General features: G+C 43.0%; 1 long non-coding RNA gene across 1 annotated transcript in view; it reads right to left on the bottom strand.

The window, feature by feature from the left end:
• LOC136792780 (uncharacterized) overlaps positions 1 to 19,043 on the bottom strand; it is a 223,557-nt gene that overhangs the window by 11,667 nt on the left and 192,847 nt on the right. The window contains exon 4 of the long non-coding RNA XR_010837182.1: positions 17,183 to 17,237. This is a non-coding gene — a long non-coding RNA (uncharacterized lncRNA). The remainder of the gene's footprint in view (positions 1 to 17,182; positions 17,238 to 19,043) is intronic.

The following is a 19,043-nucleotide window of genomic DNA, read 5'->3' as shown; positions in this document are numbered from 1 at the left end:
CTCTGTGCCGGCACCGCAGCACGCCCCAGGCTCATCTTTGATATCTCCCTCTTCGGCCCTGGAGTCAGCTATTTCTGCAAAGGGCTCAGGTTCCTTTGATTGGAGATGGTATTAGAAGCCAGGATCAGGGCACTTGGGGTGCCCATTGCCTCTGGGGTGTCCTTGCTTCTAGGCCTCTCGGCTGACAGAGCAAGGAAATATGTATTAGGCACATACAGTTTCAGGGCTGCTTTTTATCAGCTTCTCCATTTTATGTCATTAGTAGCTATCAAATTTCCTACACCGTGAAGGGAATGGATGCAGTGGGAAGTATATGGGCCAATGAACCGGTAACTGAAATATTTCCACTAATCAGAACCCACATCTGGCTTTGCAGGGTGATGTACAGAGGCTTCATGCACTTCAACATTTAAAATTAGACTTTGCTCAGCTGACATGTCCTCCAGAAGGATTTAACTCATGAACTTTTGTCTCAACTTCAACTGGGTAGACTGGTGACTTCCTTAGCTCCTGGTGCAGATGGTAGGTTTGTTCCAATCGTCTCTTTTTATGTTTGCTTCATCATACACGGAAGCCACACCTCAGGCCTGTGCCCTGTTTTGTGTAAAGCTGGACCTTGTGCCTGGCACACTATAAATAATCAGTAACATAAGAAAACTGAATAAGAGTGAGGGAGTAAATAAACCAGTGAATTGTTACATCTAAGTGATGATACATCGTTAATTGAGTACTCTGGAAAATGGTACTCAGAAGTGTATCTATAACTTATCAATACCCTCACAAACTGATTCACCACAGTTTTAGGAGGCTGGAGGAGGGGCCCAAATAAGGTTTCTCAGCCCAGGGTTCACTCAGGGGCACAGGAAGAACAGGGACAGTCCTCTCATAGACACTGCACTGGGTGGGATCGCTGTCCTGCTTATAGAGATCCGAAGAGGGGGGCAAGGTGAGCTTTTTATCCCCCCCCCCACCCTGCATCTTCCTCAAAACTACTCCTGTGCAGGCGACTGATGTCATGAACAGTGGCGCCACTATCATCTTCTGCTGTCAAAAGCCCTTGGTTCCAATTGCAAATATCAATACCCACCTGACATTTTTTCTAAGCACCAAAGTGGTTTTGCAAGATGATTTCACTTTACAGTGAGATGAATCAGTTGTTTCTCAGTTGTTCATATTATCTGAGTGAAGCAATGGATCGGCTCAGGCAGAGCCTCTATCCCACCCAAGGGACGGTGTACGGCTCCCACCCTCTTCGGCAGGGTGTGGAGAGCGGGCTTTACACGAGGCTCCAAGCAAACGCAGCTAGGCTGCCAGAGCTGCCTGTGTCCTCCGGACTCCATCACCGTGTCCCCGCCGGGCCAGACGGCCTCTCCCCCTCCATCAGCGGACGCTGCCGATTCCCCCAGCAGGGAGGGCAGGCCCTTCCAGATGTGCTCCGAGACCCTTGCACTGGTCTCTCCTTCTTCCCTGGGCCCGCTAGTTACCACTCCTTTATTCCCTGCTTCCAGCCATCCAAACATGGGGCTTTGCTAACAGTTGTGTGCTCTCTCATGACGCTAACCCGGACACACGTCTAGCCGAGGGAGCAGTTGTGCCAGCTTTGGGCCCCAGGGCTCCTTGGACAGCGGTGGGTTCTAACAAGGCCCCTCACCCCCCTTCCCCCCGACGGGTTAGGCTGCAGGGCTCGCTTTGCTCACACCACTCTCCTCGAGGCTGCGCTGCAGCTGCAAACACTGTGTCTGCAGTGCCCTCTCTGAAAATAGTTGTCTTTGCTGTGACTGAGGTATTTAGATCTTTTTTCTTTTTTTTTTTTTTTTTCCAGTAGTGTCCTCATTTGATTGACTGATGGGCCTGCAAGTTATTTTGGATCTGGGTTATTTCCATTCCTGATGTAAGACGCTAGAAGCTGCATAATTGCTAACCCACTCTTTTCATTTGATAACCTATACTAAGAAAGTAAGCTGTTCTGTTGCAAAGTCTGTATTTTTTTTCGCAGACATATTGATGGTCAGAACCCACCCCTGGGTGTTTTCCCTGGTGGTAAATTGTCACCGCTTGCAGGCGCGACATATCAATATCTTTGTGTCTACCGCCCTCAGGGTAAGCTTTTTTAGGATTCTTTTTCTGGAGGACAAAAACACACGCCACCTCCTTCAGTAAATCATTCTGTGAGTGGCCCCCGAGAGAGAGGAAGGGAGGCCGCGTGGCAATAAAGATATTATCTGCAGGAGCTTAGATTAACCACGATGTGGAAGGTGGTGAGCTGATTTTCTCCACGACTAGAGTTTGATAGATTGGCTTCTTCACACTGCACAGAAATTTAATTCGATGACATCTTAAGCTTAAACTATAAGAAGGTAGACTGACACGAGCGTCTAGAGAGAAGGAAATTCCTGGACTATTTCGACTTCACACGTGCACTTTTCACGTAAGGTGGAAATTATAAATATTGTCCTTGCTTTTTAATTTTTTTTTTTTTTTTTTTTTTTTTTTTTTTTTTTGCGGTACGCGGGCCTCTCACTGCTGTGGCCCCTCCCGCTGCGGAGCACAGGCTCCGGACGCGCAGGCTCAGCGGCCATGGCTCACGGGCCCAGCCGCTCCGCGGCACGTGGGATCTTCCCGGACCGGGGCACGAACCCGTGTCTCCTGCATCGGCAGGCGGACTCCCAACCACTGCGCCATGAGGGAAGCCCTGTCCTTGCTTTTTAATGTGAAATGTTGACTTTAAGTTTAAATAGTTGCATAATCTTTCTTGACATGACATTTTAAAATTATAAAAATGAATAAAAATTAACTGGACAAGAAAATAATTTAAAGATTATTAAAATAAGTGATTAGAATAGAAAAACAACTGTGCTGAAATGTCCATAGTTACAAAACTTGCCGTCCCGGTAATAACTATAAATGAGCGCCTAATTAAAAGCAACGCTGTCCTAGTGAACAAGTGCAAAACCACTTGAATACTTGGATTTTACCATTGGAGTATCATGTAAAGACAAAGTAGGGGGTTTTACAAAAAATATACTGCATACATTCTACATGCCAAAGGTTATACTACGAAGGGATTCTATGGTGAGAGAAGGAATTGCCAGGCTAGAAGTAACATGTGGTTAGAATTTGATTAAAAAGTATTTGTGTACTTAGCATATCTCAATAAATTTTCCCTCAACCCATACATCACTCTTATCAAATTGTCTACATACTATGTATATGAAACATATTTGGTGAAATAATGTCAAATTTAGAGTAGAAATATAATCAATTATGTTGGGCTTTGGTCTGGTATAGTTTATGTGCATATGCTTTATTCAGATTTGCCTACAGGTAGCAAAATATTAAGTCAACATGTAATGAAAAACTCACTTTAGCCTGGCAACTGGCTATCCAATAATTTATTCCAGGCTGTATGGATTAGGAATAGGAAAAATAGGCATAATATGTGGGAGAGTTTAACATACTTCTTTCAAAAGAAGCGGACAGAAAAAGATTGGAGGACATATAAATTCCGTCTCATGTACTATGTAGAACACAACAACTGACAAGGATGGAATAAGACTCCTTTTCAACAGCACACGTAAATTTGCAAATATTAAAAAACTTTAAAAGACTGATATAATTCAGAGTATGTACCCTCTCCACATTGTAACTGAGGCAGAAGTCATCAATAAAATGATAAATATAATATCTCCACTGTTTGGAAAGTGAGAAACTCCTAAATGGCTCCCGTACCAAGAATTCAAAACGGAAATGAGATCACATCCTTAACTGATGACATACATATCGAAACATGTGAGATACAGATAAAGAGGGAAATACGTAGTCTTAAAGGAATATAGTAGAAAAAGTAGAAAGATGGAAAATAATAGCCTAAGCTCCCATTGGAAGAACTTAGAAAGAGAATGTTAGATCACTTCCAAAGAAAGTAAACTGCAATAAAGATGTTTAAATAAAAATGAAGACATCACTACAGATTCTATAAATATTAAAAAATAATAAGAACATTTTAGAGGAAATGAACAAATTTCTTCAAAGGTACACTCAAAAGGACTCTGGAAGAAATTAGAAATCTGAATACTTCTAGAGTGATTGAATCAGTTATTAACCCCCCCATGCCCACACACACGAAGGCTGACTAGTGATTCCTCCAAATATTAAGAGAGTAACAATGCCAATCTGACACATACTCTTGCAGAAAATAGAAAAGGAGAGAATATTTATAAACTTATTTCATGAGGCTAGTTTACTTAACCTTGAGATGAAATCCAAAAGGATCATAAGAAAAGAGAATTATAAACTAACCTCTCTCATGAAAATAGAAGTGAAATTCTTTTTTTTTTTAACATCTTTATTGGAGTATAATTGCTTTACAGTGGTGTGTTAGTTTCTGCTTTACAACAAAGTGAATCAGTTATACATATACATACATCCCCATATCTCCTCCTTCTTGCGTCTCCCTCCCTCCCACCCTCCCTATCCCACCCCTCTAGGTGGTCACAGAGCACCGAGCTGATCTCCCTGTGCTATGCGGCTGCTTCCCACTAGCTATCCACCCTACTTTTGGTAGTGCATATATGTCCATGCCACTCTCTCACGTCGTCACAGCTTACCCTTCTCCCTCCCCGTATCCCAAGTCCATGCTCTAGTAGGTCTGTGTTTTACTCCCGTCCTACCCCTGGTCTCTTCATGACATTTTTTTTCTTAGATTCCATATATATGTGTCAGCATACGGAAGGTGAAATTCTTAAGTTAAATATCAGCAGAACAAATTCAGCAATAATAAAAACAATTAACCCATTGCAAACCATCATGGAGTTTATACCAGGAGAACAAAACTGTATTCACTGGCTTGTAATCAATGTGATTTGCCACATTATCAGAAAACAAGGAGAGAAATCACAAGGTAATCTCAGCATTTGCAGAATAGCATAGCACATTTGATCAAATTCGATAAACACACTTCATAAAAGCCTTTAGCCACCTAGGATTAGAACGAAATTTCCATGATATAATAAAGAGTATCTTAAAAAAAAAAACAACCCACATCAAGTGGTAATTTGAAATGGTGAAGAATTTCAAATGACAAAGAAAATTTTTTCTTGAAAATGAGAACAAGATAAGGATTTTACTGTCACCTCTTCTACTCATCATGTTACAGAGAGACAGTATAATAAGGAAAATTGTGTAAAAATTTAAAAGGAAGAAAAAAAACATAATTCAGAGTTAAGGTGGTTGTATAGATAGAAAATCCCCCAAATTTTAAGACAAAATACTAAAATTAATAAGTGAATTTGGCAAAATTACTGGAGAATAGGTCAATATGCAAAAATCCATGCTATATATTAGAAACAGATAAAAACTGAAAATTTTAAATATTGTTTACTATAGTATAAAAATAAGTACTTAGGAATAAATCTAACAAAAGATGTGCAAGAACTCTGCACTGAAATGAGAAAACATTATTCAGAGCACTTTTAAAAGACCTAAATATATGTGGAAGGATATATGATGTTTATGTATTAGAAGGCTCAGTATTGTAAAGGTGTTAATTCTCCCTAAATTGATATGTAGATTTAATGCAATTCCAATGTACGTCTCAGCAGACTGTGTGAAAATTGCAAACTAATTATAAAAGGCCAACTACAGTCAAGGTAGTTTTGAGAAAAACGAAGCTGAAGGACTTATGTGGTTAAAATGAAGGAAATGAAAGGAAGGAAGGAGGGAAGGAAGGAAGAGAGGAAGGGAGGAAACCAAGTGTGGGCAAGGATTGAAGCAACAGGAACTCATCACGCTCCACACTCTGCTGGCGGGGCTGTAAACTGTTACAATCTCCTTAGAAAACTGATGGCATCTACTAAGTCTGAACGTGTACACACCTTACGACACAGGGATCCCAGCTCTGCGATATGGTCTAGACTATGAATAATGGAAAGACATACAGATGTTCAATAAAATGTATTTAAAAATTCATAGTGGCACTACGCGTAATAGCCCAGATCTGGGATACGAATACTCGTTCACGCACAGTAGGTCTGGAAAATAAATCGTGGTACCTTCTTGGAATGAAATATTTTACAGCGGTACGCATGAGCAAACTCTTGCTACGTGCAAAGGCATGTTTGGAAGTCAAAACACAGTGTCAAAACAAAAGAGTCTATGCTATATGATTCCATTTCTACAAAGTTATACAGCAGGGAGATCACAGCGGTGATTGCTTTCGGGGGGGGGGGGGTGAGAAGGATGGAGAATTGGGAGGAATTCGGGCGTGTTGAATAACGTCTGATCTATCTCTTGATCTGCGTGTTGGTACGTAAAACCAACCCTTCTCTGAAGCTTAATCAAGCTCTACACCTCCTCAGTAAAAATTTTACTTACAAAATGTAAATGGGAAGAGGACAGAGAAATCTGTCCTGACCAAAGAGACTATTTTGAATTGAAATACGGTGGAAAACATAGGCATTGAATGTGAAAGCAGTGAGAAGCATCCTTCCCCTTGACCAAGCCTGTCTCCATCCAGCTGTAATAAATGTTTCAGTAGCAGAGTTTGACCATAATAAGTACTTTTGCAGGCTCAGCGCCAAACCCAGATAAGCCTCAGAAGGACTTTGTCCAATTTCTTAATTTAAAAATGCAGTTTTCATTGTAAAGGCGAATTTTAGCCATCCTGTTAAGTCTTTGCGGCACCAGCCTGTTCTAATTCACCTTTCCCAATGTTTACTAATCCTTGAAAATAATTGAAAGCAATTTTACAGAAGCATGAAATGAGTTTTCATGGATTTTCATCTATACGAAGTGGGCTTCAGAATTATATTTGATCCTGAGTAGATTAGCTACCTAGATTTTTTCATCTTCTCCGATTCCCTTATTTTAACTTTGCTAAATCTCATATGTTGTTCCCCCAAAGACTTTCAAGTAGTAATTGTTAAGCTAATAACATAAGTGAGATTATACAATTTTCTATCAAATGTCAACCAAAAAATACATCTTTATACTTATCCTAAAAAATTCCATCCAGTTGACTGACTATCTACGGCATGCCTTTAGTTTTTATAACATTTATTTTTAGTATGTAAGAAATACATAAAAATACTATGAGTTGATTCCCTTAATATAGAGACATACACACATGTACATACATACATACATACACACACATGTGTAGGAGTCCCCCCTCCCCCCTCCCTAGTTCCCCTCCCCGGGAACTTGCTATGAGGTGACTGAATATATTATTTCTGAAATGACTTATCTTTGAAAACTTCCAGTATCTTGAAATCCCACAGTGTCAGTTGACCGTACCATTTTCTATTTCTTACATGAAAAGAAATCTTCTCTTAAAAAAGGATTTTCTAACTTCAACTTGCTTTGGTAGTGGTTGTGATAAGAAGTAACATTTATTGCATCTCCATCGGGACAATTAACACTCTACAAGAGCCATCTCCTTTTATCCTCCTGACACCCTACGTGTCAGGTATATGCTACCTCCAATACAGAGATTCTTCCAGGGAGAGGAAAGTAAATACCTAGGGTCACATTCATGAAGTGGCTGCTGTGAATTTTGAATTTATGCAATCTGACCCCAAACTCCCAACTAGCCCATTGCCCCACTGGTCGGATTCGGTGATTCCAAATTTGACTGCAAGGTCGGGAGAGTAAGGGAGGAATTTAGGTGGTCATATGCTACTGAGAGCTCCTGGGTACCATCAGCTATCTCAAAGTCACTAGAGTGTCAACATCCCTCCCTCCCTTACCAAGCAGTCGACTGCAATTTGGGAAAAGTTATCTAAAGAAGTCATGAGTTGTATTCTATTATAATTAAGTAACAAAAGAAGCTGTGAGAACCTGAGCGTGTCCGGCTACAGAGAGCCTCGGTATGCACGTGGGAGACACGCCTGCACATCACAGACATTTCCTCCCTCTCCCATCACCCCAAAGGTGTTTCCCACCCCCCGCCCTTGCAGCTGGGGCAACCACGTGACCGACACCGGCTCGGGAAACGTGAGCAGAGCAGAGTACTCGAGTGGCTGAGCCCTCCTGGGCGCTCTGGTGAAGCCCAAAGCCTCGCGCTGTGGTGCCAGGAGGGCACAGCCTCCTCACGATGAAGAAGTGGAGCACGGCGCCTTGCAGCAGGGCCAAGATGCTCTCTTTCTCTCTGTCTCTCCCTGTGCGTGTTTTTGTTAGGAATTAGTCTTCAGGCCTGTGATGTTAATTTTCCTTCTCTTTAACTGACTGCTGGTGGATACTAACCCGGTAAAGAATGACATGGTGACGCAGAGGGTAACCTTCAGGGGAGTTACACAACCCTCTCTGGTTTGTTGCCTGGTTCTAGAAATACCTAGAAAGCTGCAAAATCCTGGGTTAGTAGTATTTCCTTCACACACAGCATGAATCAGAAGAGTTAAATTGTTAGTTGTTTTCTCTCTACTGCTACTCGCATGAATCCTTCCCCATGGAGGCCTTTTGGGTTTCTACTTCCTGCATTTGCTCACAAGGTATTTTTGCCTAGAAAGCTGCAAAATCCTGGGTTAGTAATATTTCCTTCACATACACCATGAATCAGAAGAGTTAAATTGTTAGTTTTTTTTTTTTTTTTTTTGCGGTACGCGGGCCTCTCGCTGTTGTGGCCTCTCCCGTCGCGGGGCACAGGCTCCGGACGCGCAGGCTCAGCGGCCACGGCTCACGGGCCCAGCCGCTCCGCGGCATGTGGGATCTTCCCCGACCGGGGCACGAACCCGCGTCCCCTGCATCGGCAGGCGGACGCTCAACCACTGCGCCACCAGGGAAGCCCAATTGTTAGTTTTTTTAAAACTTTCTTGCCATATTATTGAATTATGTAGCTGAAAGGGATATTAGTCTTTCTTAGTAGGAATTCTAACCCCTAAATCAGCCTAGATTGTTTTCCAGTCTTTAAAAACATATACAACCAACATAAAAATCAACTCAACAACTCCCTTGTTTTCTCTCTACTGCTACTCGCATGAATCCTTCCCCACGGAGGCCTTTTGGGTTTCTACTTCCTGCATTTGCTCACAAGGTATTTTTGCCTACATCGCCTGTCCTTGTGTCATTTCCTTTCTGTCTGAACAAATTCTCCTGTTCCTAATGTCCAGTGAAAGTCCTAGTTCTTCTTAAACAATCCTGTCTCTCTTGGTTTAGCTCAGGTGACCAATGCTGCCCCACTATTCTCAGAAAGAGCCGGGACTAGTTTGTTTATTAAACAGCTTTCAGGATTGTGTTCCTTACTCCATTATCTTTTGATGTCTTAAGGTGATGGCTTGTGTTGTAATATATATTAAAGAATGTGGTGCAGGACTGTGAATGTAATAAGCGTTAATAAATGCTTTGGATTCACTGCTGGAGAGTCACCAATTCTACACGGTGTATCTTATAATCAAAAGTGGCTTCCAGGTGGTTTTGGTTTACCACCTTCTCCTACACCCAAACGCTGCTGTGAGATGGGGTGTTTGTTACACGATTGACTCAAGCCAGCACCTGGCCCTTTGTCGTGCATGGAAGACACCACCCACGTCTCTCCGATGTCTCACCTTCTAGAATAAAAGCCCTGAGGTCCAGGCCGTGCCTTCTCCTCTTTTTCCTCCCAGCACATCGGAAGTCCTCGTGTGCTTCCTTCCAAACAAAAATCCCCCCCGCTCTCTGAATGGGCCCCCAGTCCTACTTTTTGATAATGAGCTTCCTTTTCTTTAGTGTTTTGTAACCTACATCTGCATTATGAAACATGTTCTGTATGATTTCAATCTTCTGAAATTTGTTGAAATTTGAATCATGCCGAATATACAGTCAGTTGTGTTTTTTTTTTTTAAATGGTCCTTGTGGATTTAAAAGAATTTTTTTCCTGCCACCGTTGGACACACCATCATTTCTATGTCTTCCTGGCCAAGTTTGTTGAGCGTGATTCTTTTGTCTTCAGGTTCTGTCAATCACTCAGAAAGATGACTTCAAAACCTACACTCTGATGATGACCGTGGACTTGTCTTTGTTTCTTCCTGCAATTCTCTCTTACTCTTGTCACCCCACTCTCTCCCACTCACAGAGAAAACCTCAGAACGTACAGAGCACGTGTGTACCACCCAGAGCAGGGGCGGAGTATCAAAGAGCATCAGTGTTGTACAATGAAGCCCCTGCAGTGGATCAAGGAAGACTATACGGTGGGCTTCATCATTGCCGACGGGGGATCTTACATCTGTGTTTGGGGGGGGGTGTTGTAGCGGGCAGTGCGAACGATGTTTTCTCCCGGCGAGTGGAACCATTTACCACTGTAAAGCCACATTCTCTGTCTCAGGAAATGCCCTCCACTTGACGTTCTATTTGTCTGATATTAATAGAGTTCACGTCCATGTATACTGTGACGGTCGCAGCTAATTAACATATCATGACATTCTATTATATTTATAAAACTCTGGTTGGTATGTATGTGGTATATCCTTCTCCATCTTTTCCTATGCCCTTAAAATTTAAGCATTTTTAAAGATATGTCTCCTATAAGTATATAGTCGAATTTTTAAAAATATACTCTGAAAAAAATGTGTCCTGGAGTCCCTTTATAGTTAATGTAATTGCTATATTACAGTTAGTGATGTAATTATGTGGAAATATACTATCATATTTTGTGGTTTATGTTTTTCTCTCCTCTTTGGACCACTTTTATTGATTGATTTTTGTACTTATGTGTTTTTCTCTCTGCTAATGCAGAAGTTATTTTCTTTTCTACTTCTTGCTAGCATAGAAATTAAAATATGCAGACTTGACAAAATCTAAAATTTAATTATTTTCATCTTCAATCAGATGACAATACAAGGACCTTAAAGCAATGTCCGTGCTTGCTTGTATGCTGTTTTGGCCACTGCTGTTTCTGTCTTTTCTAAAACACCTCAAGACATGATTATTGTTGAAGTTTTACAGTCAGTGGTCATTTTGATTCACCTGCACTCTTACCATTTTAATTCTTGTTACAACTTTAATCTTTTTGTTCTTTTCCAAAAATTTAATTTGGATCATTTTCAAACCTGTTAGGTCACTTAATACAGCTTTTTGTTTTCCTAAAGGTACTTTCACTCTTAAGGCCTCACGTTTGTTTACTTATAGAAGCACAATGGATCTACAACCTGTCTAATAGTTTGAAGTCTTTGTCCTTCTCTTTTGGTTGTCCTCTTAACAAAATGTATCTTTGTGTTGCCTTGTATTCTTGTGTGATTGACTGGTCATCGCTGACTCTGTTCTGTACATTGTCCCTCAGAAGGAACCAACATCATGACACCTTATTGATCTCAGACCTCTGGCCTCCAGAACTGTAAAAAAAAAAATACACTTAGCCTGTTGAAGCCTCCCTGTCTGTGGCACTTTGTTACAGCAGCCCTAGAAAACTAATACACAGAAAATTTTGGTTTTCTTTCTGTACCCCTGTGATGATAGAAAAAAAGAGCAACAAACAGAAGAAGCAAGTGAAGAGAAGGTAATAGAGCTGGGGCAGAAAGCAATGAAATATATGGAAAAATATATTACTGAACGCCGATGTGTTGCTTATACCAGGTAAAACAGTGTGGCAAGACTGATGAAGAGTAAAAGAGAGGAAGACACCCAGAGCGCCCCGTGGGCACTGCTGGCGACGGGGTGCTGTGGATGCAGCACACCCTGACTAAGGTCCCCCAAGCCGCTCCCCGTACAGCTGGCTGCCGAGTCTCCCTCACTGACTCTACCATGCCGACTCTCGAAATGAGAATGTTTTCACGTACGCACAGTGATAGACGGAAATCATTTACAAGACTGTATGAACACACACCCCAAAATGTAAGCATTCGTGCAGAAGCATCAAGGTAGGCGCATCCCCAGAAAGCTATTTTTCTGCATGGCAAGTTTATGCGTAATGTCCCCGAGCTTCTTAAAACGGGCATGGGTTTGTTTCAGAATAAGGAAAATGTATGAGATTTGTTTTTAAAATAACCACATAAAATGCACAGAAAGAGTTGCTGCAACATCAGAGCAGAAGTGGATAAGAAATGTGCTTTACTGCCACACGCTAGTGTGAGATCAAGTGGTAGATACACGACTTCCTTCAACGGAAATAGTCACAGGTTGACGGAGCACCATAATTAAAGCAGATGCAAGACTTAGAAAGTCCACCGTGTTGAACACGTGGGCTGAAGGGCACGAAACATTTTGACTTATTGGAAATTGTTTAATCTCAGGCACTCCGTATTGAGAAAAAGCTGATACATTTGCCATTTGAGAACATTTACCGTTTCCAAAGGACACTTTTCTATCTCTGTGGAAAGAAAAGATATTATGTGTTTCAATCAACTCCATGGAAATAGTCGACGGCAGAGAAAGAACTATAGTTTTTCGTACAGAACTACGGTTTTTCCAAATATCTGAAAAATGCCTGCCGCCTTCAGCATCATTCAAATACAAACTGCTTGGTTTCCCTCGCCTGTGAATCAATATCTGTCCAGGGAGAAACATTGACGGTGGGTAACCCTTCAAGGTGAGTGAGTCTGTTAAGCTTGAAGGACACAAGAATATATGCAACTTAGTGAGGAAGGGACAGTTTGGTCCACTGACATTAAATAAATAAATATATGTGACTATCCTTTTCCTCCAAACACTAGGAAATGCTTTCTGAACAAGATTTTGTCAGCACTCATTTTCCTGAAGAAACTAAACTTATGAGATCACATGAGACCAAACAAAATAAAACGGGTAATGAACCACCTCATGAGTTCAATCTGTGAAGAAAGCCAACGTGACAAATAAGTTGCCTTTCAGTTTTACATTCACAGGTGGTGAGACCCTGAATAATTCCCATGATAACCTGAAGTTTCTACGAATTTGTTACCTTTTTGTTCTGTATCCATCAGCATGAGACGCCCCCCTTACACACACTCAGTCCTCCTCACCCTGGCCTCAACGCTGACATATGATATATTTATTTGCGTTTTTTTAACTGCCTTTCCCCACTTGAATACGAGTTCTTTGAGACAAAGGCTACGATAGAATACATATAATCATTGGAAAAAGTTCCCCAATTAAAGATATACTTTGGGGCATCGTATGTTTGGAGATTATTCCTAAATTCAATTGAATCGAGAAAGTTTAGAACTGATGAGAACTATTTTGGAATCCCCACATTTGACAAGTAGCATCTAAAAAGGCCAAGATTTCAATTTTAAAGAGGATCCTTAAGTTTTATTGAAAGTATTTTATATTTCAATATTTTAAATTGTTTGCTGTCATAATACAGTTTTTTAAAAACTCCAGGGCTTCCCTGGTGGCGCAGTGGTCGAGAGCCCGCCTGCCGACGCGGGAGACACGGGTTCGTGCCCCGGTCCGGGAGGATCCCACGTGCCGCGGAGCGGCTGGGCCCGTGAGCCGTGGCCGCTGCGCCCGCGCGTCCGGAGCCTGTGCTCCGCGACGGGAGAGGCCACAGCAGTGACAGGCCCGCGTACAGAGAAAATAATAATAATAATAATAATAATAATAAAACAAAATAAAAACTCCAGATGATATTATTAAACATGTTGCTTATTTAATCCAACCGAAAATAAGTTTGGAAATGGGAATATAGATAAACATTTTCAAGTTTCTCCAGTAAGACCTTTCTGAGAGGCCTCCTCCTATATCTACGATCAGGAACCCACAGATCCCCAGGGCAGGAGCCTGTGGAGAGCCTCTAATGAAGTTCTGAAAGCTTTTCACAATTCTCCTTGGAAAACATTACACCCACACCTCTGGCCTTGCACGCAAAAGGCTCTTTTCTTCCCCTGGAAGCAGCCTTGGGCAGCTCCCTTTTATTTGCATGACTCTTTTGAGAGACTTTCTTTCTTTAATTGACTAATGAAGTTAAAGGCCACAGTATTTCCCTGGAAGTACTTTCCTTCTAAAAACAGCATTTTGGCCTTTAAGATTTCCAAAGAATGGCCTCCTCCGTGCCATTGGGCCTGGCCCCCGACCTGCTCCAGCCACGGGCGCGATGTTTCTTTGGGTCTGAAATGGGAGAGGCTGATGGAAAGTCCAAACCTGCCGGTCTGCCCCCTCTCCCCACTCACTCATTTCCAGCGAATGCCGTAGGGTCTGGTTGTTAAGTTGTGAACCCAGCAACGCCCATTTGTCTACAAGCGGGCACAGCTGGAAAGTTCTGGTCGTTCATCCAACCAGTGGATGCTCCCTGCCGTAGAAGAAAGTGGCCCAACAGCTTTTTATACGAAGTCGTAGGTGGACTCGACCTCAGTCAGGCTCAGAGGGAAAGGCAGCCTTCTAAGATTTCCAGAACTCGGAGCTTCACATCCCGCTAGTTTGAAGTCTCGTACTTGACAGTAGAAGGAGGAATGGAGAGGAAAGAGATGAACCCAGAGCAAAGCACCAGGAGAAAGGATTTCTAGAAATAACCATATTTGATAGAGAGGAATGAATTAAAAATGGGGGGAAAAGACAACTTCCAGAATGCCACATTCTATTGGGCTATCTTTTAAGGATACTTCTATGACAGGTCTTTCAAATAAAGCACGATGTGGAAAGTCCTATGTTTTTCAGTTTTAAGGGCATGTGTGTCATTTCTCTTTAAATACCACTCGAATTAGCACGAGTTCATTTTCCTGCTAATCTCCTATCCCCAATATTTATCAACTTTTAACCACAGGCCTATCAGATAATTTGATATACTCCCGCAAAGTATTTTTAGTATCTGAGTCAGTATAAGTCAAGTAATCCGATGGTGGGTTCATTGTTAACCCTTATTCTAATCACTGTGTGTTCTCTGATCGTGGAGCACAGAGAAAAATACATTTTCTCTTAAGTGGTTTAAAGCCATATTGTGAACATACAATTTATATTCTTTGTATCTGTTTTGATTTACAAGAAGACTAAACAAGGTACAGCTATGCTATGTTACAGGCCAGATACAGTTGGTGCTCAAAAAAAAAAAAAAAGTTACTGAACAATTAAGATAGTCTTCAAAGTTTTAAAGTTGAAAATACCAAAAGTATCATCACAGAAAAACACGTGCAATTGTTAACACTTCCACCTCAGAAAGGGCAATGGATCAAGTGATTTCTAGCTTCTTTAGACCATTGCTTTATTTATAGAGAATAGTATTGTGTAGGTGGTTTGTTGTTAAATGCCTTAAAACCCTTATTTAGAAAAAAAAAATGATATATGAGAGTTTCCTTATTGGGCAATACAAGGGTTAGGAAAATGTTCGCCTGCAACTTGCTCCACTATTGAGTGGATATGGTTCTGATTACCTCTCAGGAATCAGAAAATAAAGAACACTCGAGGCCAGGAATTCTACAGTGAAAATTCTAAATATCTGATGAAATGTGTCTTGCAAATTAAATCCCAGACCCTTTTCAGAGCACTTAATACACTCTCAGGGGTGAAATGTGTTTGTTTTTAGCAAAGTAGATTAGCTTACATCTCGTGATGGGAAAGTCTCTGTAACACAGCCTGCCCTCAGCTCTCGTTTCGATGCAGTTCGTGTGGGTTGTATCTTTTGGCCATCACTGAGGATCTCAATTTTCTTCCCTGTCTGAGTGTTAAATCGTTTTCTGTCTGCTGTGGAGCTGTCTCTGTTGGTTCCCAGGCCCCCTCCTCTTTTTGTAAGCTACTCGCTTATTTCCAAGGTCAGGTTGAATCCATCTTTAGTCTTCTTTCTTTATCCCACACTTCAAATCTAGCATTGCTTAATGTGCCTGACTGCCAAGTGTGTCCAGTTTTAACTTAGAAGGTAAATTGTTGGACTATAACAGTTGGAGTCGAATTTTGTACAAAAGTGCATGGCCGGTGGGCAAGCCCAGGCCTTGCAGAGCTCAAGAAAGGGGGAGCAGGCATTAGGTCAAGAGACAGATTTTGACTGAGAACTATTCCCAGTAGTTGGATGGTCTGGAGGACGAGTCAGCATGAGCCATTGTCCAAACCATCTTTCATGTCCCTCCTACGCCTTGAAAACGTGGAGAAAGCGACCCCCCCTTCCCAAGCCAGGGGGCGCCTCAGCCAGCACTTCCAGACGGAGCTCCCCTGCTAACCCCGGGCCCCCATGCCCGCTTTCATTCTTTTTTATGGCAAATGGTCCAACAGATGTTTCCTACAGGGTTGTGGTGCCTGGAAGATTGATTTCCTGGCCTACTGGGCCTCTAACGTAGTCTCTTCAAAACGATGTCATGTGGATTAGAACCCTTACGCTTTCCTCAAAGAAACTTTACACTTGTTTGGAAGAGGACCCATGTCTGTATGGAGTTGTTACTTTGGCAAATGGTTTTCATTTCTGCTTCCAAATCAAGGAGGGCAACTTCAAATCCTAGGAGATAGGCTTCAACACGACTCAGTCCCCAAAGTGCAAGATCTACATCACAAAGCAATATCATGCAGCTCGTCACTGATATGTATCAGAAGGAACTCCAGCCAAAGCAAACTATCACTGTCTCCCGATGCAAAGTATGACGGGTTATCAAGACGATTGCGAACGTGAAGGCTGATCTTCCACCAGCTTGTGCAGCGTGCACGCGTGGCTAATGATGGCCAACACTGATACAGCAGTGTACTCCTTAGCAGGTGCCCTTAAAAACACTTTGCATACGTTGAATAATTTAATTTAGTCCTAACAACCACCCGTACCACAGGGTCGTTGTTAGGAATAAATATGTAATTGTACATGGGGTACGTAAATACATAACTGTACGTGGGGCACAATTATGACGCCCATGTTAAAAGTGAGGAACTAACGCACACAGAGGTAAGTAACTTGCCCCAAGTCTGACAGCCAGTAAGTGCTGAAGTCAGGATTTGAAAGTGTCAACCTAAGGCTAACGACTTCACGACATTCCCTCTGTAAGCTTTCTTCAGCCCAAGTGAAACATTCGCAAATCATCAATGTAAATTAAGACGGAGAGATGTTACCGGATTTTGCTCCCAACAAAACAATCATCATTTCTACTCCAAGCACTCACAGTCGTAAACAGTGGAGTTACATTAGCATCTATGATCGACCTATTTGTCTGTCACTACGAAGACACCAAGGGTGTAAGACAAGAGCCAGCAAGGCTACTCTGGGGACTTTTGCTACTGATACAAGAGTTGTCAGGGGCAGGAAATAAGACAGTGTTACCGTCGTAGGAAAAGCCGTGATGTATTCAGGAGATACACCCCGCATGTGATGCTCTGTGTCTGATTCACCACTTACCAGCAGTGGGCACTTGGGGTGGCCGTCTAACTTCTTTGCGCCTCCGTGTCTTCACCTGCAAAATGATGACAAGCATAATATCAAGTTCTTAGAGCTGCTCTGAAGATGAAGTGACAACTCGTGTGCAGCGCACTTAGTGCCAGCAGACGGCAACCACTCTCTACCTGAATAGTAACACTACCATCATCATGAGGTAGGTATGGCCACAAAAGGTAAAAACACGCACCATAGCTCCCATTTTCGAACTTGAGTGACGCTGAAAGGTGACATCGTTCATTGAAAATAGGAACAGAGAAAGAAGAGTCAGCATAAAAAGCAAAGACCAACCATACAAGGGAAAAGATGCCTCACCGATGGACAAGACCCTAGAAGAAGCAGAAGCGAATGAGGCCGTGAACCCAGGAGGAGGGCCTGGTGTGTCGGGCTGAGAAGGGGTAAATGAGATAAGAGCAGGTGCAGCGTTCACCACCTCTCGGGGGGAGCAGGGGGCAGACGAGCACAGCTCCCGTCAGACGGCCTCCGTTCCCCCAACGAGTGCTCTTGGGGGGACACAAGGAAACAGCCAGAATGCAAGAGAGGTCCGCGAGGAAGCCCTCAGCAGTCCGCTGAACTGAGCCGAGAAGCAAGGAAACAGCCGAGCTCAGGCACATGCGACAGACGGAGAGAGAAGGATAACTGAAGGAGAAAGAGCCTGGAGGGCTCAGAAGAATGATGAGCAGGTCCCGCGAACAGCAGGGTATCAGGCAGAGGGACACGGAGCAGCCGCGGGAGAGGTTAGATTTTCTGACGCGGAAGCGAAGAATGAGGGGGCTTGAAAGCAGGCCAAGGTAAAGGTCAACGACTGCGATGGCGTCCAAGAAGCTGGGCTCTGAGGTGCTGCTGCTTCGGCCGCGTGAATATCGAAACTGGCCAGTCTCACGGCTCAACGTGGGCAGCAGAGGATGACTGCGACCTCGGTACCCACACCTTCGGTCTCTGTGGCGGGATGACCGAAACGCAGGTGACCGCATTACAACGGCGGGAGAGCGGGGCCATGCTGAGCCGGAAGGCAAGCAGTTCTTCACGAAGACGCAAGAACAGTTCTGTGCAGATGACATCGAGGAGTTCAAGGAATACCAATCCCTCTCCTAGGCTTTGAGTCGCCTGGGGACGTTCGCTTCAGAGACGGCACAAAAGGGACAAGTGCAGGGTAGAGCCAGGGTTTCTCGCAGAGACGGAGGGCAAGTTCTGTGACAGGGCGGTGGCACGGCATAGGAATTCGTGATGGAAGTGGGCTTTCAGAGGGCACGGGTGGAAGATGAAACCAGCAAGAGTGGGGGCAAGGTCACCCCAGCCTCATCACGGAGGACACGGTCTGCGCCGCAGGCGACGCTGACTCCAGAGATCATGAACGCATCTGAGTATGTAGGTCCCTTACAGCTGAGGAGGTGACGAGAAGAAATCAGCCAGGTTAAGGTTCCTCCCACCTACGTGTCGGGTACAGCAGCTCTTCATCAGATACAGAGGGAGGGCTGAGGTCCCTGGATCGATGTGCTCAAATACCCCATGAGCACGATTAAAGATCAGTTAAGCTAATTTTTCAGTTCCCCGCTAACATCTGGTGTCCACATTCCAGGGCAGCATCAAGAAGTCTGGGAATACTGCAGCAGGACTAACGGTCAACAAACTTAGATCACCGGCCTTGGAGTCTGAATCCGAACAAGTCAACTAGAGATAATAGACACTGATGATAAAATCTGGGTGGAAAAGGAACCAAAAAAATGCATTATTTTGCCTTTTCAAATGGTTTGCATGGATACTGTTTATTCCCCCCCGCCCCCAATTTGCCATGTGACAGGGTCTAATGCATAAATAATAAATT

This window comes from Kogia breviceps, chromosome 16 (genome assembly GCF_026419965.1).
Source record: "Kogia breviceps isolate mKogBre1 chromosome 16, mKogBre1 haplotype 1, whole genome shotgun sequence".
Taxonomy (NCBI): Eukaryota; Metazoa; Chordata; class Mammalia; order Artiodactyla; family Physeteridae; genus Kogia; species Kogia breviceps.
Note: the sequence above shows the minus strand (reverse complement) of the source record. Positions and strands in the feature narration are given on the sequence as shown.